Raw genomic sequence first — 26,615 nt, 5'->3', positions numbered from 1 at the left:
TCAAGTCACTATGTTTGTATCCTTTGGGTAAATACCTAGTAGTGCAATTGCTGGGTTGTATGGTAGCACTATTTTTAACATACTGAGGACCCTCCACACTGTTTTCCAGAGTGGCAGCACCAGCTTGCATCCCCACAACAGTGCAAGAGGGCTCCCCTTTCTCCGCATCCTCGCCAACACCTGTTGTCTCCGAGTTGTTAATTTCAGCCATTCTGACCTGTCTAAGGTGTATGTCATCCACTTTTTAAGTCATCTTTCAGATGAGGCAGTGCATGCAACCCTATCCTGCACCTGCAGCTCTGCTCCCTCTTCATTCCTATTACTGTTTGTGTATGCCCTTTCTCTTCACGGTCACTTTCACCAAAGATTTGTTACTTTTACTGATATTTTCCAAAGGAAAATATCTACTTTGTTGACTCTCTCTTATCTGGTTCTTTCCTATTTCATCGATTTATCTCCTTATCTGTATTATTGATTTTATTGTTCTATTGTTCTATGTTGGGTTTATTTTACTAGTCCCCCACCACTTCTAATGATGGATGCTTTATATATACATTCTCTCATGGTGAAAATGGGTTCCAGAGAGAGTTTGAATTTGCTACTGTCAGGATCTGGAGGACCCTATCAATCCTTAAGTTATTGTCCTGAGGTTTTTAAGACCATGGAGGTAGTATGAATCAGGCTGTAAACCCATGTTGGGGCTGCTTGTGGTTCAAGCAATTTCCTTTTTATGTCAAAGTCTGAGTTGGTTGACTTTGCAATATGCTAGGGAGAGGGCCTGGGTTTGTGTCTGGCTCACCTTGACGCTGAGTGTCAGGTGGGGCAGCCCCTGCTGGGCTCTCTCCTGGGTGGACCTGAGCCTTGCTTCCTGTCCCCCTAGACCTTGAGGTCTGAAGCACAAAGTCACACAGGTTGACGGATGCCATCAGGCAAGGGCCTGTGCCCTCTGCTCACCTCTCCACATCCCCCTCCACAATATGTGAGGAGCTGAGGGGGTTCTTATACACCCAATCACAGATGTTCTCAAGAAGAGCTTTTCTTTCTTTTTTTGGTAAATATTTTTAAATATTTAAAACAATTACCAAGTTTGCCATTTTACCAAAAATCAAGGTGACTACATTTCTTTTCCGTGAGCAATTTCATGTTGTCATTTTGTCTTCTTGACTCAGCCTCAAATTGTAAGAACCTACTTTTTCTGCTGTATCTGAAATGTCTTGCATTCTTTGAGATCTGCATTTCACAAGCGATCTTGCTCCCTCTTAGAAAGTAAAGCGAGGCTGCTGCCCGCCTCACATTACCGGAGAGCTAGCACCCGTCTCCCCACTCACCTTCACTGTGCCGCGTGTTCTGTGCTGTGTCTTCATTGACCATTCATCCCAAATTCACTGTAATCTTGCTTCTTCCTGCAGAGCTCCATGAACCTCCTTGGTCAGACCCCAGGAGGCTTCTTGCTGAATTGCTGAATCCAGGAGACTTTTCCATTTCTGCCTCGGCTCTTGGCAGCACTGGCCCCTTTGAGCACTCTCTCTCTCCCTCTCTCTCTCTCTGCACTGTGGCTCTCTCCCTTCTCCTGGTTCCCCTCCTACCTCTCCGGAGACTCCCCCCTCAGACTCTTCCTCTGATAGGCTTCCCTGCCAGTCCTTCCCTGCTGGCCCTTCAGAGTGCCATTCCCTGGGGTCCTGCCAGCCGTCTCCAGGGCTGCAGCCCCACCAGACCTCTGCCTTGCATGACTCATGTGCAGCCAAATCCCCAAGGCTGCCCAGAGTCTCATGTACAGCAGAGCAACCCTGTCCAGTAGTGCGTACCTCCCATGCCCGCTATCACCATCTGACCTGCCTGTCCAGTTACGTTCCCCTTCCCAACAGTGGGCCCTCTGTCTCTGGCCCAAGCATGCCAGGAGCCCCTGGACGCTTCTTCACTCTCCAGCTCCATGTGCCTCCATCACCATCACATGCCACCGACTCGCCACCCACTTCTGGCCTCCCCTCCTTGATGGGCTTCGCATCAAGTCAGCAGCCTCCTGAGGTTCCTGCTGTTTAACCAACCACATGGATCCATTTTCCGCAGGCAGCTCTGCACGTGCCAGGACTATGAGTCCCAGAGACCTCTGGGCACCAGGGATACAGGCTGTCGCTGTCCCCACTCATCCACTGCGATGGTTCTCAGACATGTGTGTCCTTGGGAACCTGCTGCCTTTGATCTTGGCCTTTTCCTTGGTTTTCCACATTTTGCTCCTTGTCTGTAGACCCTAGTCACGATCTTGGGCTGCCTCAAAACACACATCAGCTCACCCACCAAAGAGCCCTGAATTCAGCTGTGATGGTTGCCTGTGTCCTTGTCCTTCCCGAGAGTGGTGCAGGATCCTTTCCTCCAGCAGGGAGCACAACTCTTGATCCATAAGAGGTGCTTAATAAATACTTGCTGCTTGCACGAGTGAGTGGCCCAGAGCCCCCCTGGAGTAGGGAGTGCAGCTTGCTGCTGACCTTCCTCCCTCACCTCCCCAGGCCTCCTCCCAGCTCATGTCCCACACGGCAGCTGTCAGAACACCAGCAGCGTTGTTTATCGAGGTCCTGCTGTGAGTCAGACTCACCACACAACCTGCACATGCAGTAGTTTATTTAATGATTTCTAACACCCTGAGAGGAAGACGCTCCACGCCTGTCACCAAGTGGCCAAATGACCTGCTCCGGGTCCCACAGCGGCGAACCTGAGTGCACATCAGGTACCGCCCGCCCCAATGCTCTGTACCTGTGGCTGACCTCGGGCCAGGCATGGGCAGGATGCGCACCTGGGCCTCCGCAAGCTGAGGTGAGAGCATTTAGCTTCCTGTCTGCCTCTCTGGCTGGTCGGGGAGTTTCACACAGTTGTCCATACAGGCCGGGATCCCAGCACTGTGATGACACACAGGAGGTCCCCAAGCTTCCGTCATGAAACACACCAATGAATGGAACATTCTACAAGGTTTCAGGAATGGGTCTGAGAGACCGAAGAGACAAAAAGCAGCAGGTGCATGGTGCAGACCACCTCTTTAAACCTCCCACCACCTCCCACAAGCCCCAGAAACTGCCCTTCGGCTCTTAAGTCGCCAGAATGTAATCCATACAACAGGCTCATTAGTAAAACAGGCAACAATAGACGACATCGGTGTCTAATAAAAACAGCTACCCTCCGCCACCGTCTCCCCTGTCCTTGCCTACCTCCGTCAGCCCCCTGTAGCCCGGGTGGCTGGATCTTCCAGTAATTGCATTTATATTTCAAATGAAATTCTTCGACCTCTATTTATAACTTGTGTTCTCAGTTCTATGCATCATCAATTGGCCTCTATAAGCAGAGATGAGACTTTAGCCTCCCATCCCCTCGCTCCCCAACCAGATCATCGGTATTTAGTTCCTGAGACTTCACATAACATAGTTAGGCTTTGGGTCCTTCTCCACCAGGCTCAGAAGGCGCCGGCTGACTCCCAGGGCACAGAATGAAGATGCTAGCACGCCAGCCCTGGCTTGTCCACAGCGACCTCTGTTAAGGCTGAGGGTGGGGCTGCGTCCAGGCGCTCGCCAAGCTGTGATCGAGTCCCCGTGCTTTGTCCCCAGGTTGAGTCTCAAACTGGAAGCCAGGGTGCAATGCTCCCACTGTCACGGCCACTCAGACACCACCTGCAAGACTCCGCATGGGGCCCACGGGCTACATCTCCTTTCCCAGGAGCTTCTCTGTTCCTCCTGGAATTTTTATGTCTTTTTCTTTAACACGTTTTCATTTTTTTCCCCCAAATCTTCATCCATGAAAGGTTCCCGTGGAGTTCTCCTACCTGCCCCTCGTTACTCCCATCCGGGGCCTCTTGCTGCCCCGTCCCTTGTGGACGGCCAGCTCTGGGTGTCCAATGGTGGGACTGCGGTCCTGGGGCCTGCCCTCTGGCGGTCCCGAGGTTTCCTGGAGAACATCCTCGAAATGCAATAGAGAGTGTGTGGGACGTACATGGTCACAGCTTTACTCACTTGAATACGGCAGGAAAACAGGAGATAACTTAGAATCTGTGTGTTTCAAACCTTCCCATTGCCCACTAGCTGATTGGTGGGAGGGTCACCCTTGGAGCGCAGGGTTTCTGGTGGCCTGGGGACGCTGCCCCGCTGGCACCTGCTCTGTGGGGAATGTGTCACCGGACTCAGCTGTGCCCACCAGCTGATCTCTTGCCTAGGACCTCTCTCCTCTGCAAAGGAGTTGAGTTGTTGTGACCGTCTCTACGGCCCACAAAGCCTAAAACAGAGACCACTGGGTGCATTGTCCAACAGAACATTCTAGATGATGGTTAATGTCCTTTGTCTACATTGTCCAAGATGGGAGCCACTGGCTGTGACTGGCTACTGACCACTCGCACTGTGTCCAGGGCAACTGAGGATCTGAGCTTTCAATTGCATCTAATTTTAATTAATTTTAGTTCAAACAAACCCCACATCTAGCCAGAGGCTGCTGCGTGGGATGGCTTGCCGGTGGTTGAGACCAGGGGCAAGCCTTGGGGAGTGTTGGGAGGGTGCCTGCACGCAGGGCCTGGATCTACACTCCAGGTGTGCAGCCCCGTCCTGCACCCCGGGGGACTCGGCTCCCTGCCCAAAGGTGTGGGGAGAGCAAGTGCCCACAGCCTGGATGGAGGCAAACGTCTGGAGGCTGGCGCAGCCCCCTTCCCGGGCCACGCTGTTCCAGACGGCAGAGTTGGTGCCTGAGCTGGAGAGCTGGTCGTGTGGAATTCTGGGGAGTAAACCTGTCTGTCCACCACCCATGAGCAGAGTGACAGTGCACAGGCCACTGCTGTGACCACCAGCGTCCTCCTGGGCAAGACGCAGACACCCCTCCGGGGTCCTGGGGGCGTTGGGTAAGATGTCAGGCACGTCCTGGGCACACAGTCGGCACACAGGTCTCCCTGGGCTGAGTTTTCCAAGATTAAAGCCCGGTGAGGTGCCTGCTTATGTTGTCGTGAAGGTGAAGTGTGATGATGACGCTGAGCAGGTGGCTGCTGGTGCTTGGCGCGGACGTGCACGGGCTGCGTCCACTTACAGAGGCAGGTATTTCCTGCCTCCTGCTCATGGGAAGCTGTGGCCTCGTGAGGCTCCCAAGCAGTGGACCTGGCATCTTGTGCACACTCGCACACGCACACAGGCCCACCGGGGGACAGGATGCCCACCCCTCGGGCTTTGCACCCCGCCCCTCTGCCCACCACCCACACGGCGTATGCCTCTCAGTCCCGCACCCGCCAAGCCGCACGGCTCTCGCTCACCGCGTCCCACCTACGGGTCTCCGTCCCTTTTGTCCTTCGCTGTCTCTCGGGATGAGCACAAAGGTGAGTGACAAGCGTTTTGCTTTCCATTTCCAAGAAGCGGAGAAAAATGAATAAACAGGCAGCAAAACTGACAAGGCATCTGTCCCTGGCGGGTCTGTCTGTAATTAAAAATCACCCAATTTGAGTTTTGCCCAATGCAGCTGCTTGCTCCCTGAAACTTTTACGGAGCACCCGCGCACTAATGAGGATGCCAGCTAATTACTTGCAAAATGATTAAGAAATCACACTGGGACAATTGACGGGTCTCTGCAGGGAGCCCGTCAGACTCCGCTCAGGCCTCTCACCCGCGGATGGCAGCTCCGCTTCTGGAGGGTGGCGCCGATGCGGCCGGCAGACAGCGCGGGAGGCCCGGCCCGGCCGCGGGGTGAGGCCCCTGCAGGCGGGAGCTCAGAGGCCCGGGGGGAGCCCTCAGATCCCTCCAACCCTGCAGACTCTCATGGGTCCCCACCCCGGGCGGATCTGTGCTCCCTCGGCCTGGCAAGACCAGCCCTGCTTATTGCATTTCTGGTAAGTTCCAAAACTGCTGTGGGGCCTGGTGGTTGGCTTTTCCGTGAGGCCACTTCCTGCCTGGGCACTGGCTCACCCCATCGGGACTGGGCTGTCAGGCAGGGTCGGGGAGGCCGGCAGGCCACGGTGCCTGGGTCTTGGGGCTGCGGGGGAGGGCAGGGCCCGTGGAGCCCCCAGCCTGAGGCAGGGCTTCCTGGCAAGCCATCCGGGGGTGGTGAGGGGGCCAGGGCTGGCTCCTAGGGGGGGAACTGATAGGTTCGTGACGAGTGCAATCGTGCTCACGCCCTGCAGTCTGCTCGACCTTGTCCTTTCGTAGAGGAGGAAACAATTTTTCTTGCTTCTGCTCTGTGGGGAACTGCCGGGCGGCTCAGATTCTGTCTCTCGGGGTCACCCAACCTGACGTGCCCCCGCCTGCCCCAAGGAGCTCCTGATGCTCTGAGCCGCCCCAGGCCCTGCACTTCCCTGCGTGGCCCTCTCCCCCTCACCCCCGGCTCTGCAGCCTGCGGCCTGGGGAGCCAATGGCCACTCAGGCCCTGGGCCTGGCCGGACCCGCTGGCACCAGCCCTGCCCCTGAGCCCCAGCTGCTCAGCTGGTCCCGCCAGGTGACAGGGAGTGTCGCTGAGACTCAGTTTCCGGACCAGCTGGGAAGAGCGTCATGGATCCCAGGCTGCACATCCACAACACCGGCAGCTTCCTCCAAGACAGTCGGTGCAGGGAAGACGCCAGGGACCTTCGGAGGAGCATTAAAAGCACACTTGCACTCGTAAGCAGGCACGCACACGCGCACACACCTTGCACAAGCACACCCTCACACGCAGCCCCCCACGTGCTCACACACACGTGGACCCACGCTCGCACACGCATCCACATGCAGTCACGCAGACACATGCAGACACACACACGCCGCATACAGACTCACACTCACTCACACACACACCTTTCTTTCCAATCAGCACCCCATCTGACAAGTCCTGGCACTGATTCCAGAACAGCCCTGTTTGAAGCCATCACTGGCCGGGTTTTCTTTGATTTTGCTTCTAATTATGAAACTTCTCAGCAGGAGGCCTCCAGCTGTCCCGCGCGCCCTTCCCGGCTCTGGCTCTGGGAGGCTGCGGCTGTCACAGCCCCCACCATGACTGTGCCGCTCCCGGGGGCACCTCACCCCCTTGCTGCGGGGCCCCCCAATGGGTGGAAAGCGAGGTGACTCTCCATCCCCCGTCCCCCGCCAGCCTGCCTTGATTCCCAGGGGGTCCCGGTGGGGGGAGGGGCTGCAGTGACACCACCTGGGGTGTGTCTAGAGTGGAGCTTGTCTTGAAGCTTGTGATGTCGCTGAACATACCTGCTGGTTCTAGAAGCTTCTCCGTCCTCCTTTTGGGAGCTCGCGGGTTTGGGGGGAAACCGCGTGTGCACCCTTGTGTTACCGGACAGGCCCGGTTCCACACTTCCTTCTGGTCTGTTTTCTCTGGCCACACCGCCAGGGCCAGCCGGACGGCAGAGACAGGGTGGCCTCTGCCCGGTGTCTGCACCCAGGGGAGGCGCTCGCTCCCTCACCGCTGCCAGCAAGGCCCGCTGGTGCCGATTGCAGTTGCGGGGGGCCCTCATCCCACTACTCCGTTTTCTGTTTCTGTCATGAACGAGTCCTGCATTTTGTTCAAATAGCAAACCCGAGTCGTGATTTGAGGGAGGGCACAGGGTCCCCTGAGGAAGGAAAGGAAAGGCCCAGCGGGGCAGGACGAGGTCATGGTGGGGATGCTCGAGGGCACAGGGACTGAGGGAGGGGTGGAGGGGGCACAGGGATACAGGAGGGAGGCCAGCGGGACGGCCAGCAGGCAGGGAGGCTCCCCCTCACCAGAGCCCACGTGAGGCCTCAGTATCTGTCCAGCGGCACCCGGTCAAGGGCCTGGGCAGAGGGCAGGGGCGAGGCTCAGAGGCCACTGGTGTCCAAGCTCAAAGGCAGAGGTGGCAAGACAGTGGAGGTAAGAGTGGGTATAGGATGACCTGGGGCTCAACTCCACCGCTTGCTGATGGCTCACACGTCGGGACGGCTAGGGAGGTGGAGGCACCCTATCAGCTCAAGGGACGGCTGCAGGGAGCTTCACAACACCGTGACTTCCTCTCACCCGGTACCTGGCACGCTCAGCCCCGTGGGCACCTTATGTCTCAGACGGCACTGAGAGCTTCCATCACTTCCATCCTCCTGATCACGGGTCCTCAGTGGGTCCCCAGCAGCCGTGGGGGCCCCCACCCCGCCTCCCCCATGGGCCACATCCTAACCTTGTTTGGCCGAGCTGCCCCTGCCTCACCCCCAACATCCAACCGCAGGCCTCGGGGCCTCAATGGCACTGGGGATCCACCATCCCACATGCTAGTTATAGGATAGACTTGTTTGTTGTCCTCATGATGGCTGTGATGACCCTAGAAGGTAAGAACTGGCATATTCCTTCCTGTGCTCCTGCCCCAATGGACCTTGCTCCGCTGCTGTGCCGAGCCAATGTTCTTTTGCTAAACCAGATCTTATGGACATGAAAATGTGTGGTTCAGCAGAGCATCAGGCCCAGGAGAGACGGAGAGATGACGGCGAGCTGACCCTGGGTTGGTGGAGGAGGTGGGTGGGCTCACTGAGTGGGCTCGGGACTAATAGTTTTTTTTTTTAATTAAAAACAAACACCTACAATCTACTCACCCAAATTAACATTTTACCATTTATGTGCTCCGGATTTTAAAAATATAAAATATAAAGGAAATGAATGGTTCTGCTCAAGTCAAAATCTGCTGAGTTGTGTTGGGCTCAGAGAAGACTGACTCTTCCTTGTCGCAGACGGACCTTCTATCCACACAAGGACGTCCATGTCGATGGACTGAAATACAAACTGGGCCTTCTTATGAAGCTATAATAATTACACCCTCAGGGATCCCTGGTGGCTCAGCGGTTTGGCGCCTGCCTTCGGTCCAGGGCGTGATCCTGGAGACCCGGGATCGAGTCCCGCATCCAGCTCCCTGCATGGAGCCTGCTTCTCCCTCTGCCTGTGTCTCTGCCTCTCTCTCTCTCTCTCTCTCTCTCTCTCTCTCTCTCTCTCTCTCTATGTCTGTATGAATAAATAAATAAAACCTTAAAAAAAATAATTACACCCTCACTGTGCTTGTTCCACTTTTAACTTTGCTCAGTCAAAATGCGCTTTTGAAATCTGGCCACATCATTCGTTACATATATAGGGCCTCACGCCTCCCTTGCAGCTGTACCAGCTTCCATCAGACCCCCAATATTTGGATTTATTTCCAACCTTTCTGATACAAACGCAGCCACTGTGAACATTTCTCGGCACTTTTCCCTCGGGTTTCTGTAAGACTCTCTAGTCCTCTAAGTAGATATGTTGAGTCAAATACTTGACCATCTACATTTTTATGTGCTCAAATGTATTTTCCATTTGCATGCGGTAACATTCATTCTTTATGGATGCCATTGATCAAGTTTGACAAATTCTGGGAGTCACAGTTGGGGTACAGAATGGTTCCACCATCCGACATTTCCCGGTGCCGCGTCTCTGCGGTCAATGCCCCTTCCCTGCCAGAGGCTTGGCAACCGCTATTGTCTTCCCCGTCCCTTGCACATAAGTGGAATTGCAGAGCATGCGGCATTTCGGTCTGGCCTTCTTCACTCGGCTTTGAGCCTCTGAGACTCATATATGCTTCTCTGCACTTTGCGCTGTCTCCCACGTGCTGCCTAGGGGCATCCCCCCCGCCCAGGTACAGAGGGAGCCGGTACATTCATCCCTGCACCTGCTGGAGGGCATCTGGGGGTTTCCACAATTTGGTGATTGCAGTAAACATTGACATGCTGCGTTAGCAGAAGTATAGGCTTGCACTTCTCTCGGGAAAATGCCCAGGGGTGGGATTGCTGGGGCGTACCATGAAAATGCCACACCGTGTTCCGGAAGTTTCTACTGCATCATTTTGCATTCCTACCAGCGACGTGTGAGAGTTTAGGTTGCTCTGAATCCTTGCCACCACTTGGTATGGTCAGATATATATGTACATACACACACACACAGGCCACACACACACTCACACACATATTCATATATATTCACACACACGCATATATATTTTAAGAAAACTCATGGTGGTTTTGATTTGCGTTTTCCTACCGGGGAATAACGTTCAGTATATTTTCATCTGCTTATTTGTCAGCACCATATTCTCTTAGGTAAAATGTATGTTCGGATATCTTGCCCACTTTCTTTTTTTTTTGAGTTTACTTTCTATTAAATTATTATAGTTCCTTATAAATTCTGGATACAAGTTATTTGTCAGATACATGATTTTCTGCAAATACTTTCCACCAGATGCAGATATATCTCTCATGAAAATGTCTTTTCGTTCCCTTTCTAGTGTCTGTCACTGAGCAAAAGTTTTAATTTCGATGAAATCCAGTGTGTCAGTGTTTTGCTTTTACATATTGTGCTTTTGGTGTCATATCAAAGAAAACCCTGCCAAACCCAAGACTGGCGAACTATGTCCGAGAAGGGCCGGATAATTAAAATCAGAGTCATTGTGGATGTAGCAGCTCATTTGAATATTCTTGGTTTCTGCCTTGTTTTGGCATGTGTGTGAGGCTCTCTGGCTTTCTTTCTTTTTCTCCCACAAGGCTTTACAAATGCAAAGCCATTTGTAGCTCCAGGGCCATCTAACACAGGCCTCTGGGGCTGCGGTTGGCCGTGGGTCATGGTGTGTTGAGTCCTGGTTTAATCCAAAGTCACAAATATTTCTTGAGTTTTCTTCTAGAAGTTTTATATTTTTCCATTTCACTTTCAGGTATGCAATTCTTTTCGAGGTATCCTCTGTGTAGCACGTAAGATACAGGTCAAGACCTAATGTCTGACATCCAGCTGACTGAGCACTGTTTGTTGAGAAGACTACCTTTTCTCCACTGCCAAGGTGCCTGCCTAACATGTTACTAGCGTGTTACAGGCATGTTACTAGCATGTTAGTAACCCTCACTGATGGTGTTTGTGTGGGTCAATTTCTAGACTCTATCCTACCCCCATAATTCAACGTTTTTAAGAGGTCATTCTTAGTCGCCCATCTAGTTTTAGCTGAAAGGTTTTTTATAACCACTAAGCCCACCGTCCCTGGAAACAAAAGTCTGTAGGTTTACTTATTTTAACTGCTGGTTGGTATTCCATCACACGTGGTTGTTTTCTGAACGTTCATTGTCACCAACAGGGTGACACGTGTTGCTTAGGCTAGCCTGAGCCACCATGTGCATGCCCCCCGTGGACACACCTGAGGGCAGGCTCCCGGCCCTGGTGCATCGTGGGGTGTTGCCATCCCTGCCACCACCTATTGTGGGAGTGCTCGGTGCTTTCCCGGTGCTTGGGGTCATAGCACTGGCATTGAGAGGTCAGAGGGCACGTGTGCGAGGCATCCTACAGCACGTGGGTCAGCGTGCATGGGAAGATTGCCCTGAATCATTCATGACTTTCAAATGTCCCATCTGAGCACTCATGCTGGCGAGTCTGTTTACCTAACTTAAAACCTACATAAAGGTATTTTTGCATGGATTTAATATAAACTGAACATATATGCAGAATTTCTTAGTAATGCCATTACCTTGTAAACGGAGGCTAGACTGAACAGTGTTTTGTTCAGATCTTTATTAAGACTCACGCACCGTTTCAGATTATCATGTCAACAATGGCATTTGAGCAGTGCCACCGTATCAGACCGCCCAGGGGGCTCATTCTACCCCATGTAAATGTCCCCCTGCATGGGATTGTGCAGCACGTAATCCTCTCTAGGCACATGCACGATGCGTCTCTGCTGGTCTGCACTCGAGCTAACGATTAACAGTGATTATACACACACACCTAAGTATTTCTGAAAGTCTTATTTCAAAATGTGGTGTGTAGAGGAAAGTGAGATGATTTCCAGCTAAATATTCCAGATACAAACTAACTTGTCAAGAAAATAAAAGCATCTGACACCTTCCACTTAGCTGTGCCTAAGCATTTCCATACTGAATTACATATTGTTTTACCGTAAATTACTCTTTTTATTTCTACCCTATATTGTAGGTAGGGCATCATATTGATTTTTAAAAAAAACCAGTGTGTGCTAGGGAGGTTATATTGCCTGTGATTTTCATGTCAAGAGAGTAGAGAGGTGAGACACGGTATTAGTAACAGGCAGGGTCTGCTGGGTCCAAAGGATGGAAGTGGAATTTCTGGAGCTCGGTGTGCCCACGGTTCACCCTCCTTGGCGGCGCCAGGCCACTGTCCACGGTGCTGAAACAATGACTGCTTTCCGCACAGAAAGCTTCTTGCCAGTGTCCGCGTCCGCATCAGCCCCTGTGCTGCTAGACGTGTTGATTTGCTTCTGTGTTGGCCGTGAAGTGCTGTCTACTGTTTAATTTGCAATTCCCTGAGTGCCATTGTCACTTGGGAATCCTCTTTGATGAATTGAGGTTCACATCCCTTGTTCATCATTCTATTGTGTTCTTTGCTTTATTCTTATTGATTGGTAAGAGCTACTTGTATATTCTGGACACTAGTGTTTTGCTACATGTACTGAGAATTATTCCTTGCCCTGTTGTTGCATTTCTAGGAATTGTGTTGATGGGCTTTGCGGGGGAGGGGGGGGCGGCTTTGTGGTGCCAAAGTTTTTCATTTGTTGTAGTTGCATTCATTAATCTTTTGCTTTGGGTGTTGTCCTTTTTGAGTCTTGTTTAAGAAATTATTTCTTACTTTAAGGTTGTAATGAAAACATCCTATAATTATTTTGAGAAAACTTAGAGACTTTTAAAAATTCTCATTCATGTCTTTAATCATGTGGAATTCATTATATTGAATAGGGTGAGAGAGGAAATCTAATTAATTTTTTTTTCTGATGGAAAGTTCCCATATTAAATCATCCATCCATTACTCACTGATTTGAGTACTACCTCTATAATTCATCAAATCGCCATATACATGTCATTCCGTTTCAGGGCTATTCCGTGTTATTTTTGTTCCATTGATCCATCTGTAATTCCCTGTACCAGTATAGTCCAGTTTTATTTACTATGACTTCCTAATACTTCTTATATTGCAAGTACTCCCTCCTTAAACTCATTTTCTTCAAATTTATTCTTTAACTTGACTCCTCCATATGAATTTTGGGATTTGTGTGTCAATTTTCACATAACAATACTGTTGGGATTTTGATGGGGATAACATTGAGTTTATTAATTAATTTGGAAAGAATTGTAATCTTTATGATATTAAATCTACCCATCCATGAAAATCTCTTCATTTATCCAGGTCTCTTTGACATGTCCTTCAATAAATTTTATAATTTTGTAATTTTCTTCATAAAAATTTTTGTGCATATTTTATTACATTTATTCCTAGGTAACACAGTTTTTGTTGCTCTTGTGAATGGTTTTTTTTCTCTATTATATTTCTTATTTGTTATTTTATGGTACAAGGGAAAGCTATTGATTTTTTAAATGTTTATTCTATATTCAACTACTCTGTTTTTATACATTGATCACTGTATCCAGGAACTTTGCTAACTTCTCTCTCAGCTCTAATCACTTGTCTAGATTTTCCCAATTGTATAATTTGCAAATAACCAGGTTTTTAAAATTTTTTCTATTGTCTACCTTACTTTGCTTTCTTATGGCACAGCTTTCAGCCTTCAGTGAAATGTTGAGTAGTAGCACTGATTGCAGACAATCATGTCTTATTCCTAACTTAAATGGAAATGCTTCTCCTATTCAACCATTAATTTTCTTAAATTCAATTTCACATGATATCAATATTGCTAGCTTTATTATCATTAGTGTTCTACACTTTTATTTTAATCTTTCTATATAAATGCATACAAATTCCATTGATATTCTAATTTTATGATCTTCTTTTAAAACATTTTCATTTATTGTAATTGATTACGACTATATTGGACTTATTTCTATCATCTTCTTTTGATTTTACTATTCTTTTTGTTTTTCATCCTTTCTTGTCTTCTATGGATCTATACCTTTCTCTTTTATATCTCAGCAGGTTTGGGAATGATGAATTACATTTCTAACATTTTAATCGTCACTTAAAATGGTGACACAGAGAATTAACTTAAAAAATTCCAGACATTACAGAAACATTCAGAACTTCCATCTTCCTACTGTGCATGACTAGGACCTTCCTATGCCTTAAGCATTAAGCACACTTTCTCATCATTAATTATTATGTAAAATTTGATCTTAGCTTCTTTTTTTGTAAGCAAGGAAAGTCAGTGAGATTTTTTAATAGTAGTGAATTATAATTGCAAACATATCAATCAATGCAACCTTTTTGTTTCCTAAATTTTAACTCTTTCCCTGGGTTTTTTCTCCTTGCTGAATTATGTAATATGTTCCTTCAGTGAGAATTCAGGGTCAGTAATCTCTCTCAATCCTTGTATATTTGAAAAATATTGATTTTTTGCCTCCTTGAACATTAGTCTTGCTGGGTATAGAATTGTAGGTGAGACATTATTTTTCCTCAGCAATTTGGATGTATTACTATATCATCGTTACTCAGCATACCTTGTGACTGGTCATAGATACACCTTCATCTCTTCTCCCTCATAGCTTTTAAGATTTTCTCATTGATATTTTCCAATTTAATTAACATACATTTTATTCCTGCTTGGAATAAATTGTGCTCCTTCTAGTTGCGGCCTTTTATCTTTTTTTGTCTCTAGAATATTGGTAGTGATGATCTTCAAGGGTATCATCTCTCTCCAATTCACTCTGTCTTCTTCTGAAACTCGTATGATATTGTGTTGGACCTTCTCAACCCACCTTCCAAGGCTCACCCTCTTTTTAATATATTATACATTTCTTTAAAATGATCTCTTGGTTTTATGCTTTGCCATACATCTGTTACTAAGGGGGAGAGCCTCCATTTTTTAAAAAAAGATTTGTTTATTTATTTTAGAAAAAGAGAGAGTGGGAGAAGAAGCAGAGGGAGAGAGAGGGAGAGAATCTCAAGCGACTCCCCACTGAGTGTAGAGCCTGAAGCAAGTTTGGGTCTCACGTCCTGAGATCATGACCTGGGCTGAGACTAAGAGTCAGAGGCTTTACCTACTGAGCCACTCAGGCACCCCAAGCCTCCATTTTAATCAGCTTCTTATGTATTTGAAATGGAGGGTATGTTTTCCTATGGCAGTCCAGACCGCCATATTGAATCTTGGTTCTTCCTTCATGCTTTGAATCTCATGACCAGGTTTTCGCCATCATTTTTAGCTGGTGATGTTGTAGGCTTAGGACATGAAACCATTAAAACTTCATCTTCTTTTCTCTAGAGAGCTATTGATTCATACCACTCCATCCTGGGAGCACCAGGAGTAGTAGCACAAGTAATAGTCATAGTGGTATGGTATAATGACTATCTGTAAGGCCAACCCCCAAATGCTACAGGCCCTCAATCACCATTTCTTCAAAAAGCAAACACCTGTCCATCACTGCACCCAGCGCTTTCTACACATCATCTCATCTAGTCCTCAAAATGACCTATGGGATGGCATGATTATTTGTCCTTTTCTAAGAATGAGAAACTGAACACAGAGAAGCTATGAGAGTGAGCAAGGTCACAGGGACAGCAAGTGGCTGAGTCAGGATTTGAAGACATGACTGCAGCCCCAGGACTCAAGTACTTGACCACAGTGCCTCTTGAGCATCTCCAGAAAGGACCAGAAAGAAAGAAAATCAGGCATATAGACTCATGACTATATTAACTCAGCATCTTTTTCCTGTGCTGATAACAGAGCATGGTGGATAGGAATCTGCCTTTGAGAGGTTCTCCTGATTAGAAATGGATATGGAAACGTAATTAGAGCACATCAAAGCAAACAACATCCTTAAAGCTTATGATACCTGAGCCGAGTCATGGACACAAGAATTATCCAGATGATGGGAGCAAGGTGTGGGTTCCCAGGATCGACTGGGTATGAGCCCGTTGCAAAGAGCTGGTGCTGCAGGTGGGGGAGGAGTGAGGGGCGGTGGCTGGATTGAGCCTGGGCAAGTGGGCAGGAAGTCTTTTCTTGCCACATCAAGGACAGAATGCTTGGGCCCACAGGAAAGGTAGGGGAGGGGAGGGGGAGTGTCAAGTATGCAGAGAGACCTTCAGGCCTAGCTAATGATTAGGGGAGTCATTTTTGCAGATGTCTGGGTCATTGAAAGTCCTGGGAACAAATATTTCAGGCTGAGAAAGGACCGTGAATATCCCATGCCAACATTCTGCATATTTGAACATTCTGATTTTTGGTAACTGGTGCATGGAATCCTCTGAATTGAGAGGAAAAGCACCAGTTCTGAGGCATAAGTTCTTTAGAGCACCCACAGCGCCTCCTGAGGATGCAGCCAGGGCTCCTGCTATTTGTCGGCAGCATCTCAATTCATGGAGAGGGGAGAAAGATACCGTGGGCAGCAGCAGCTCCTCCAATGTGACGAGGAACAATATGAATGAGGGACTTAATTTGAAAAGAGATGTGGCTGTGATTTAATTTAAGCCACCAGGTTAATGCATTTTTTTCCCTAATTTCAACCTTGGGTGCACCGCATTCATTTGCACTGGCCCGCGTGGTTCTCAGTCAATGTTCTCAAGTCACTTTCATGCATAAAGTTGTTTCTCCTTAACTAGATTATGGGCTGCAGAAGGCTGAGGCTGTGCCCTTTCTTTAGGACAGCCATTTTCAGGGTGAGGGCTGCATCTCGCCATCAGGTCAGGGACTCCTTGGGATGGAAATGTCCAGGATGCCTGCTGTGTACCAGGCATGGACAGGAGTGGGGCTTCTGAGCTGAATGTGATGTGGCCTGCCTCTGAGTATATGGTCATGGGCACAGACGGTGGGACAAGGGGCGATGAGCTCAATGTGACACGTGGGCAGGGTGTAAAGGGTTGTGGAGCTGTTTACTGGGATGCCAGGAGGATGCTGGGGAGAGGCAGTGAGCATGCCCACTCCCAAAGCATGATTTAGCTGAGACAGACAGAGAGGACAGGGTGGTGGCTGGGCTGTGGTTCTCAGTGAGGGGGTCTGCAGCCTTCACTTCGGAGGGGACAGGAAGCCACGGATGGGGATGAAGGTGATTTAATCTCAAGACTCAGAGGCAGATGGTGGTGTCGAAGAGCAGGACTTCCCCATGTAACCTGGGAGCCAGTCATCTGCAGACCCCCATTCTACAGACCTGGGGTGGTGTCAGCGAGTGTGCATCTCTACCGCTCCCGGGTACTGCTGATGAACTGCTCTGCAAGGGGGACGGTGTAGGAGGACCCCCTCCTGTGGCCCGGCTGGATGGAGCAGAGCTGGAAGGAGGCAGGACCAGCGGGGAGTTTGCTCCAGCCCAGTTGGGATGGTCCAGATTCTCTTCCCCGCCTGCCCTGGAGCCCCCAGAGCAGGGGTAAGTGCAAGGGCACTGCATTTCTTTCCTCCCGCCTGCTGTTCCCTGCAGTTGGTTCCCTTACCTATTCCTTCCTTCATCCCGACACAACCAGGACAGAAATGCACCGCCATGGCGTCCCGTGTCCAGGGTGGGTGGATGCCTTGGGGAAGACACGGGGCAGAGGTCCGCCTCCTGCAGGAGGCCTGTCCTGGCTGCACGGCCTGTGCACACACCCGTCTCTCACCTTGACTACACTTGAAGGGCCAAGTCACTATTTCTCACTAAGGCCCTGAGCCTCTGCCACCAGGAAGCACATTTTCTGCTGTTTCTCCCACGGGGCTCAGCTCATCTGGGCCCCAAGGGGGACTCAGTCCTGACCTCACTCGGAGGCGGGGCAGACCTGTGCCGAGCACTGTGGCCCCGCCAGGCAAGGAGGGGGGGGCTGGCCGGAGTGGGCGATGCCCGGCTCCTGAGCTGAGGGCTCCTGGGGGGCAGCACCATGAGGCTGGCACAGAGTCCGGCTGGCCTGGGGAGGAGGCCGAGGGTGGCCGGCAGCAGTTGCTGTGGGCTCTGGAGCGGCCGCGTGCATAACTCTGTGCCTTTAAGCCAAACCGTTAAGGCGGGTTCCCGGGGAGGGGTCTCTGGGAGAGTTAATGAGGCCACCACGCTTTGCGGAGACCATTCTAACTGCTTAACGGTGCAAGACTTAATAATGAAGGAAGAGTCTACCGGACCCAATATAATCTGAAATTAAAGAAAAATGGAATGTATTAAAAATGTATTGCAGCGTTAATGGAAGATGTCAGGCTGACAGCCCCGCGCGGCCCTTGCTGTGCCAGGATCAGAGCGCTGTGCTCTGGGGCCCGCCGCCGCTCCCCGGGGCTCCACATGCAGGCAGACCCTCCGCTGCACCCTCCCACTTCCCGGGGGCACCGCTCCTCCTGGGCCCTCTGTGTGCCCTCGGCGCCCCTGCTTCCCGAGCTGGGCCCTCTTGTTCCCGTTTCCGGGCAGTTCCGACTGCGTTCACGGGCGCCTCTGTGGGCCGCATTTGACCTTCCTGGGAGGGACACCCCGGGCCATAGGATAAATGTGGGGGCCTTGCTGAGGCCTGAGGCCGGTGGAGCCCTCTAGGGGACCTCCGTGGCTGCCCCTCCCCCAGCCCAGCCTCGCTGCAGGAGCCCCTGCTCCCCCATCTGCCCTGTGGCCTGGAGGGTCCTCCCTGACTCCAGAAATGAGCCTCGATGAAGGCTGGTCACAGATCTGCATCTTCCTGGTCACACGGTGGACTCAGGGATGAGCACGGGACCCAAGCTGGCCCAGCGGTGTGGACAGTGGCGCTGTGGTGGGCTCTGGGGCCAGAGCGTGCTCCTCCCCGAGGGCGTGAGGCTGCAGCCATTTGGTGGCCATGAGGGATGTGGAGGCTGACCTGAGAGATGGGGAGACTCCCCTCACCTGACATTCTGTTGTATGCTCACTGACTCACACACCCCCCATCTTTTTCTCCTAAGCCAGCCTGGGTTCATCACTCTCCCTGACCCCACCCGCCCTCACGGCAGCAAGCCCCAGCTGTCACTGAGGTGAAGCAAGGAGGGTGTGCCAGAGACTGACGGCCCGATGGACAGAACAGAGGGGCAGGCGCTCAGGGGATGAGGGTGTCGGGCAGGATGGCGGGCACAGCAGGGGCTGGCTGGAGACCACCACGGAGGGAGTAGACGCCTGGTCAGTGTAATGGTGGTGGCAGCAGCCATGATGACGCTTGGCCGGGGGGCTCTGGCAGTGAGGGAGGGCCAGGCCACATCCAGACTAAGCCTGGGCGGCTTCACTGTCTGCGAATCCCACACCCCCTCAGAGGGTGACCCCCCGTGAGTGTGCACCACGCTTGGCCACCCATTTCCCACAGAGTGAGGCAGAAGTGGGCTTACAGCCTGGGCTCCAGGGTGTGCGGCTTCCTGCCCCTCCTCCATCCTCCCTGTCCCTTCTCTCTCTCCCTCCCCTTGTTCTCTGGGGGGAAGCTGGCTGCCACGTTGGGAGACACCCCAGCTGCTGTAAGGAGAGGCCTCAGAGGCCCCTGTGGATGGCCCTGGTCAGGCCTCCAGGTGATGCAGCCTCGCTCCATCTCCACCATTCCTCCACCCCATCCCCCTCCACCCCATCCCTATCCACCCCCATCCCCTTCCACTCCCATCCCCCTCCACCCCGCCCCCCCCAACAGGCCTCCAGGCAACGCAACTTCTCTCCATCTCCACCATCCCTCCACCTCCATCCCCCTCCACCCCCATCTGCTTCCATCCCCATCCTCCACCCCCATCCCCCCTCCACCCCACCCCCCTCCACTCCCATCCCCCTCCACCCCATCCCTATCTACCCCCATCCCCTTCCATTCTCCCATCCCCTTCCACTCCCATCCCCCTCCACCCCATCCCTATCCACCCCCATCCCCTTCCACTCCCATCCCCCTCCACCCCGGCCCCCCAACAGGCCTCCAGGCAACGCAACTTCTCTCCATCTCCACCATCCCTCCACCTCCATCCCCCTCCACCCCCATCTGCTTCCATCCCCATCCTCCACCCCCATCCCCCCTCCACCCCACCCCCCTCCACTCCCATCCCCCTCCACCCCATCCCTATCTACCCCCATCCCCTTCCATTCTCCCATCCCTATCCACCCCCATCCCCTTCCATTCTCCCATCTCCCTCCACTCCCATCCCCCTCCACCCCATCCCCTTCCATTCTCCCATCCCCCTCCACTCCCGTCCCCCTCCACCCCCATCCCCTTCCATTCTCCCATCCTCCTCCATCCCTATCCCCCTCCATCCCCCCACCCCCCGCAGAGACTTGGGCTAGCATGGCCCAGCTCAGTCACCCCAGATTCCCGAGCTCAGGAACAATGTGGGATCAGAAACTCATGTTGTTTTCAGCCCCAAAGTCTAGGAGAACACGGACATAGAGCCTTAGCAGCTGTCCCTTCTGCGGGTGGCTGACTTCTCAGGGTTCAGGTCCCAGATACGTGTGCCAAGCGGAAAGCCATGGGCAGCACCCTTGCAGGGACCCGGCAGTCAGAACACCCCGCGCTGCCCCCTCACGGCCCCGCGCCTGGCCGGGGTCAGCCCGGAACGTTGCCCTATTGCTGTTCCTGGGCGAGCTTACAAGCCTCAAAGCGTCTTTGCTCGGTCACGGGCAGCGGCAGAAGGACGCCCGGGGCGCCACGGGTCAGCACATCTCAGACGGCGGCGCTGCACGCGGCCAACAGCTCGGGGCAGGTGACCGTGCGTAGGACGCCGCGCTAAGCCTCGGGGTCTTCGGCCATAAAGGAGCACCAACAAAAGCAGGATGTGGTGGGGGTTACTCGGAGCCGGGGGAGCCTCTCCATGGCACCTAGCTGGGGGGAAGGAGCGTTGCAGACACCCAGGCAGGAGGGCCAGAGAGCGAGGATGCAGTCAGGGGCCGAGCCCAGGGGCGTCCGGCCGGAGTGGCAAAGGGCAGGTGGCAGAGGGGCCCCGGGGACACGGCCTGCAGGCCGGGACACGGCTCTTCCACGGCATGAGCGTATCTCAGGCTGGTAAAACCAAGAAGCAAGAAGGAAAAGCACGGGAGGCTTCAGGCTCCACTTGGAGCAGCTGGCGTCCTGCCAAACACGGTTTTACGTGGTCTTCGGGGCTTCCTACCCCCCTTCCTCCCGGGAGGCCATGGCCAGGAGCCCTCTGTGCAGGCCTGGCCGGGGGTCCTTCATGCTGGGGACCTGACCCTGCTCTGGAGCTGTCCCCTCAGCGGTTTCTGACCCAGGTGGTCTCACGAGGCACCCCAGAGAGGGGAGGACACTCACCGGAGCCGCAGGGCAGGAGGCGGGTGGGAATCTTCTGGGCACCCGACTTCCGGCCTTGGCCCGAGCCCACCACAGCCGGGGATGGGAGACCTTTGCAGAGGTCACTTGGGGGAGCCAGAGGGCACCCCATCTGCCCTGCAGGAGCCTCTGGGGTCCACAACCTGGCCAGCACCAGGTGCATCTCCTTTGCTCCCTGGGCCTCGGTGGCCACAAGTATGAAATGGGGACAAGTTCTGAGACCTTACATGGAGGCATGGAGCTTCTGCTGCAAGGAAGCGATTGGCCGCCAACGCTTCCCTTCCCTTCCCTCCCTGGTTAGGCCCTCCTGATGCTGGAGCCAGACTGTGGAGGGGCGGGGCCCAGGGGGACTGGGAGAGGCATGGGGGAGGATATGTTGGGGGACAGTGTATGGCAGCAGCTGGCACTTCCCTGGGGGGCCGGGAGTTCTACCCAGAATGGGAGCTCAGGAGCTCAGGAGGGTGGAGCTCAGGAAGGTAGAGGTCAGGGGGGCGGAGGTCAGGAGGGCAGAGGTCGGGGGTGGAGCTCAGGAGGACAGGGGCGGGGAGGGGGGGGGCGGAACTGAGTCGGGGAGGCTGCTGGCCAGCCTACAGGTGCTCAGAGTGCTGCCCGGCAGAGCCCAGCTTTGGGCAGCCTCCAGCAGCTCCCCCCGAAGGCCGCGCTGCACCCCTCCCCACCCCCACCTGTCCCCCGCTGCAGGCCCAAGGGCCGCCAGGACAGTGGATGCTACTGAAGCTGGCTCTAACGGGGCTCTGCCCCCCCACCGGGGGTGTGCAGCCGGCGTCTCGCTAGCCCCCCTGCGGTCATTCTCCTCATCTCGCAGGTATGTGACAGCGCACCATGGGCTGGTGGCTGCGAGCCCCCGGGCCACGTTCCATGCCTTCTCAGAGTGGCCGTCCCCTAAAGGGCGCCCTGGCCCCCCAGTCAGCCCGAGGCCTGACCAAGCCCCGGGGCCACCACCCAGGCGCCTCTCCTGGCCTGGCCCATGCCCCCAGCCGCCCGTCCCCGCGGCCCGCCTCTGCCCCCCGTGCCGCAGATCTCCTCTCACCCGGGCCTGCGGCGTGCCCGTGAAACCATGCAGGCGATGTCTCTCGTCCTGCTTAACCGTGGCCCTGGGCGCTCTCCGCCTGGCGCCGAGGCAGAGCCGCGCGGTTTGCTCTCCGGGTGGGCGCCCGAGGCTCTCCTGCGACGCCTTTGAGGATGGGGCTGTGTGTGCAAGGAAGCACAGCTCCCACCAGGGTCCTGGATATGGGGACAGCCCCTCTGAGCCTCCAGGTCTCTCTTCTCGAAACCACTGCATGACATTCCTCTTGTCACGGAGGTGGGGACGAGACAGGGCCTCGTGGGACCCAACTTTCCCGCTCAGCGCCTCGCCGCTTGTTAAGGGCTGCCGCCGGCACGGCCACGGACCAGACCAAGCTGGGCCTCGGGCTCCGGGAGCAGGGCGTCCTCGGGCCGGCGCCTCGGCCTCTGAAGGTGGTGCAGACTCGCCCTTGGGACACGGCTCCATGGGGAGGATGCCCCGGGCCAGGGGAAGTGCCTAGGGGACCCAGTCTCTCTTCTTCCTTCCTTGGTGACGTGTCTCTTAGGTGAGTCTCCCGTCTCCACCCGGTTCGCTCTTTGTCACCGGAACCCGGGGCTCTGCTGTGCAAGAGGTGTTTGAGGGAGAGAATGCTACTGGTGTGTGGTCCCCGCGAGCTGACCCGGACGTGCCAGGCTCGTGCCAGCGCCGCGGGAAATGGGAGGCTGCGTCAGATGTTCGCCGGCCGGCCGCCAGACTCCGAAGGTTGAAGGGAAGGAGAGTGTGGGGAGCCAAAACCGTCCCCAAAAGATGCCCACCTCAAACCCCTGACACCTGTGGGAAAAGGGCCTCTGCAGATGTGATTTAGGATCTTGAGACCACCCTTGGTTATCCTGGTGGGCCCTAACCCAGCGCCAAGCGTCCTCATAAGACGCAGGCAGAGGTGGGGGGAGGCTGCGTGACCACGGAGGCAGAGCCTGGGTAACGTGGCCACACGCCAAGCCCCGTCCAGAGCTCCCGGAGCTGTGAGAGGCAGCAGGCGTCCCCCCCTCAAACGTCCAGAGGGAGTACAGCCTTGACCGTGGACAACTGGCCTCCAGATCCATGAGACGGGGATTCCCTTGTGTGTGTGCGCGCGAGTCTGTGGCACCTTGTTACGGCGGCGTCAGTGACCACGTGAACGTCTGCACGTCTGTAGACCGTGCTGCCCTCCTGAGCGCAGATCCTGCCCAGAAGCTGCTAGGCGTGGGGCAGCGTCCCCCATATGCAGCCAGGGGCTCTCTGAGCTTCATCCCGGGGACCCCACGGGAGAGGCACCCGGCACCGGGATGCCAGGCATGTCGGAGCATGCAGCGGGGGTGGGAAGGGAGGAGGCCCCAGGCCTGAGCGGGTGCCCCTGGGATTTGTGTCCCTCCTGCAGTCCCTGCAGACAAGGGGTGCGGGCCCACATCCTTGCTGCAAAATATTAAAGGGGACGGAGGGAGAGACAGCAAAGCCAGGAAAAATTCCCTTCGAGCGCCCTTGTCTGATGGCTTCCTGCCCACGTTGGAGGGAGCCCTTGCCGGGTCAGGGCCCCCCTGCAGCCCTTCTGTGCTGTGTACTGGCCCGTCCACACAAAGGCACGCACACTACATGTGATAGGACATGTCAGAGCTGGAGCTGCATCTATAGACACGGGTCTACCTCCTTTTTCCTGCTGCCTCTACTGGTGTTCGGGACATTCCTCCACTGGTGAGCACTTAGGTGGATCTCCTGAGCAGCAGGGCGCCAGCCACCCATCCCTTCATACGCTGTTGTGAATACTCACGAGCGTTTCTTCCCAATGGGATTGCCGGTTAGTCCCACTTTGACAAATTCTCCCAATTTTCTTTCAAGGGGCTTTGATAAGGGGCACCCGGATGGCTCAGTGGTTGACCGTCTCTGCCTCCAGCTCAGGGTGTGACCCCGGGGTCCCGGGATCGAGTCCTGCATCAGGCTTCCTGCAGGGAGCCTGCTTCTCCCTCTGCCTGTGTCTCTGCCTCTCTCTCCATGTCTCTCATGAATAAATAAATAAAATCTTAAAAAAAAACAGACTTTGATAATTTATATTCTTGCCAATAGTGTGTGGGTGCCTCTCCTGCGTGCTCTCCCTCTGGCACCTGGTATCATCAACCTCTTGTGGTTCCCACACCACAGGGTAAAAAAAACTCTCAGTGCCTCTTGACTTTATATTTCCCCAATTTCTGTGAAGTTGGGCACCTCCGATCAGGTATTCTTCTGCCCTGAGCGTCGTTTACCTTTTATTGTTGGTGCATGTGTACTCTTCGCATATTATGGATGTTGAGCCTTTCTATTTAAAGACCTAGCAAATATTTTTTCAAAGTTTTCCTCTCTACAACCTTGCTGACGGTGACTTTATCACATAAAGAAAATTGGGGGGGGGCCTCAAATATTTCAATACTTCCTTTATGGTTTACGAGTGTGTGTCTTTCTTAGAGGTATTCCTGAATACCAAAATTTTTAAGAATATCCTATATTTTAAGATCTTATGCTTTTTTTCCCCAAAGAATAAGTTTAGTTTTTTAAATGAGCTTGGAATTTATTTTTGAGCATGACATGAGATATACATTTAACTTAATGTTTTTCTCCAAATGCATTGCCAGTCATCCAAACAGATTTTTGAAGAACTCCTCCTGCTCTCGTGCATTTAAGAGAACATCTCCTGTTATAATGTGAATTCCCATGGGCACAGGGGCCTGCTTTTGGATTTCTAGCCTTTCTTCTTCATCTATTACCAGTTTCTGCACCAATACCATCATGCTTTGATTCCTGTAGCTCCCGAAGGTGAAATTCCTCCGTGTCCTTCCCCTTTTCCCAAATTCTCTTGGATCTCTTGGCCCTTCCCAGCTCTCCCCATGTCAGTGCCACCTGTGTGGTCCCCCCAGAGGGGGCAGGGCCACCCCACCTGGGTGTTATCTACAGAGCCTGGATGAGGATTCATTAACGATGGGCACACCACACCTGAGATGAAAGAATGGCCAGATGGTCAGGCCATTCATGACTAGGGCGCAGAGAGCATGCGGTGCTTTCCCCAGGTCACATCAGTTGTCCTGATGCTGGATCCAGGACTCACATGTCTCCACAGCCCAGGAGCAGCCCTCCCACAGGACACTCCCAGCCCCACCAGCCTGAAGGATTGTTCTGCTCATAATCCCCATTTTACAGACGAGGGAATTGAGGCTCAGAATAGCTTGCGGAGGGTCCCAAGTGGAAAGCAATAAATCAGACTCAAACCTGCATCTGTTCAATGTTTGAGGCTGTGTCTGAACCATGAAACAGCAGTCTTTTATAGCAGCAGGTCAAGGCCTAAGAAGGCCAGCAGCCCCTAATCCCAACCTGGTCTGGTGAACAGAGCAAAGTGGAGTTCTGTATAAAAAGACATGGAAGGGAGACTCAGAGGCTCAGAGGTCACCAAACCCAGATGCCCAGTTGCGTGGAAACGAAGCCCAGAGTGGGGGGTGTTGTCAGGAGCACTTCCAAAGGGACAGAGGCTCCACGTGTCAGCCTAGGGCCTTCACCTTCATCCATCTGGTCCTGAACCTGGATGCCTATGGCATAGTCCTTGAGGGCCCAGAGTCAGGTGTGGCAGTGCTCCCCATCCATGTGGGCTCTGGGTGGGTGTGGGGCATGTCCGTAAGTGGCAACCAGAATGGCAGAGAGAGAGAACGTGTCTCTGATGCAGATGCAGAGAGAGAGCACGTGGTCTATCTATGCCCCTGAGGGAAGAAGCAGTGCTGCCCATGTGGTTGGCAAGGGAACAGGGCCAGCCGAGGAGAGGCCCCTCATCCCCTCACCTCAGCATCTGGGCTCCTCAACAGCCATAGACAACAGCTAGGTGCGGTGCCTCGAGGCCAAATCCAGTACAAACGACATTTCCCTCCTGCAAGAGAAGATACCTCCCTCCTGCCCTGATGAAGCTGTCTGCCCTTGAGATAAATTTGTTGGCTCCTGCACAGCCCTGAGCCCAAGTGACAGCACTTTTATTGAATCATGCCTTTGGTATCATGCTCATTGGATGAGTGAGGACTAAACAACTTTACCTGTCCTTTCTCTTATCTTATGGGGCTCAAGTTCAGCTATCACACAAACAATGGCCACAGAGGTTACAGCTGTGTCCACTGGCCAGCATCCCAGAGCGATCTCAGAGTGGCAGAGACGGCTCAGATAATCACTAATGTCACTGTGCTCAGCGGGCATTACCACAGTACCATCCCAGTCTGCACCAAGACTGTCACCACCACCCTCACCTGCCCACTGTGTCACCACCATGACATGCATGCAACCTTGGGAAAACCACAACCATCTTTAGCCCTACATTTGTAAATTAGCTCCAGTATATCCTACCCTCTTTGTTCCTTATTGTTTCGTTATGACATAATATATTATTTTACCACGTCCATTAACTAAAGAATAGATTATCAAAATTGTGGTATAGTCATACACTGGAACGTTATTCAACAGGAAAGGAAAATGAGCT

At 53.1% G+C, this 26,615-nt stretch overlaps 1 long non-coding RNA gene across 2 annotated transcripts; it reads left to right on the top strand.

The window, feature by feature from the left end:
- The first annotated feature begins 21,697 nt into the window (after nucleotides 1–21,697).
- On the top strand, nucleotides 21,698–24,110 carry LOC129502578 (uncharacterized). Of its 2 annotated transcripts, none has more exons than XR_008662986.1 (3): nucleotides 21,698–21,901; nucleotides 22,400–22,554; nucleotides 22,668–24,110. It is a non-coding gene; the product is annotated as an uncharacterized LOC129502578 (long non-coding RNA). The 2 variants fall into 2 exon arrangements; XR_008662987.1 differs by having other exon boundaries at nucleotides 22,400–23,830; nucleotides 23,975–24,110.
- The last annotated feature ends 2,505 nt before the right edge of the window (nucleotides 24,111–26,615 follow it).

This window comes from Nyctereutes procyonoides, unplaced genomic scaffold (assembly GCF_905146905.1).
Source record: "Nyctereutes procyonoides isolate TBG_1078 unplaced genomic scaffold, NYPRO_anot_genome, whole genome shotgun sequence".
Taxonomy (NCBI): Eukaryota; Metazoa; Chordata; class Mammalia; order Carnivora; family Canidae; genus Nyctereutes; species Nyctereutes procyonoides.
This window is presented reverse-complemented; position numbering and strand designations above follow the sequence as displayed.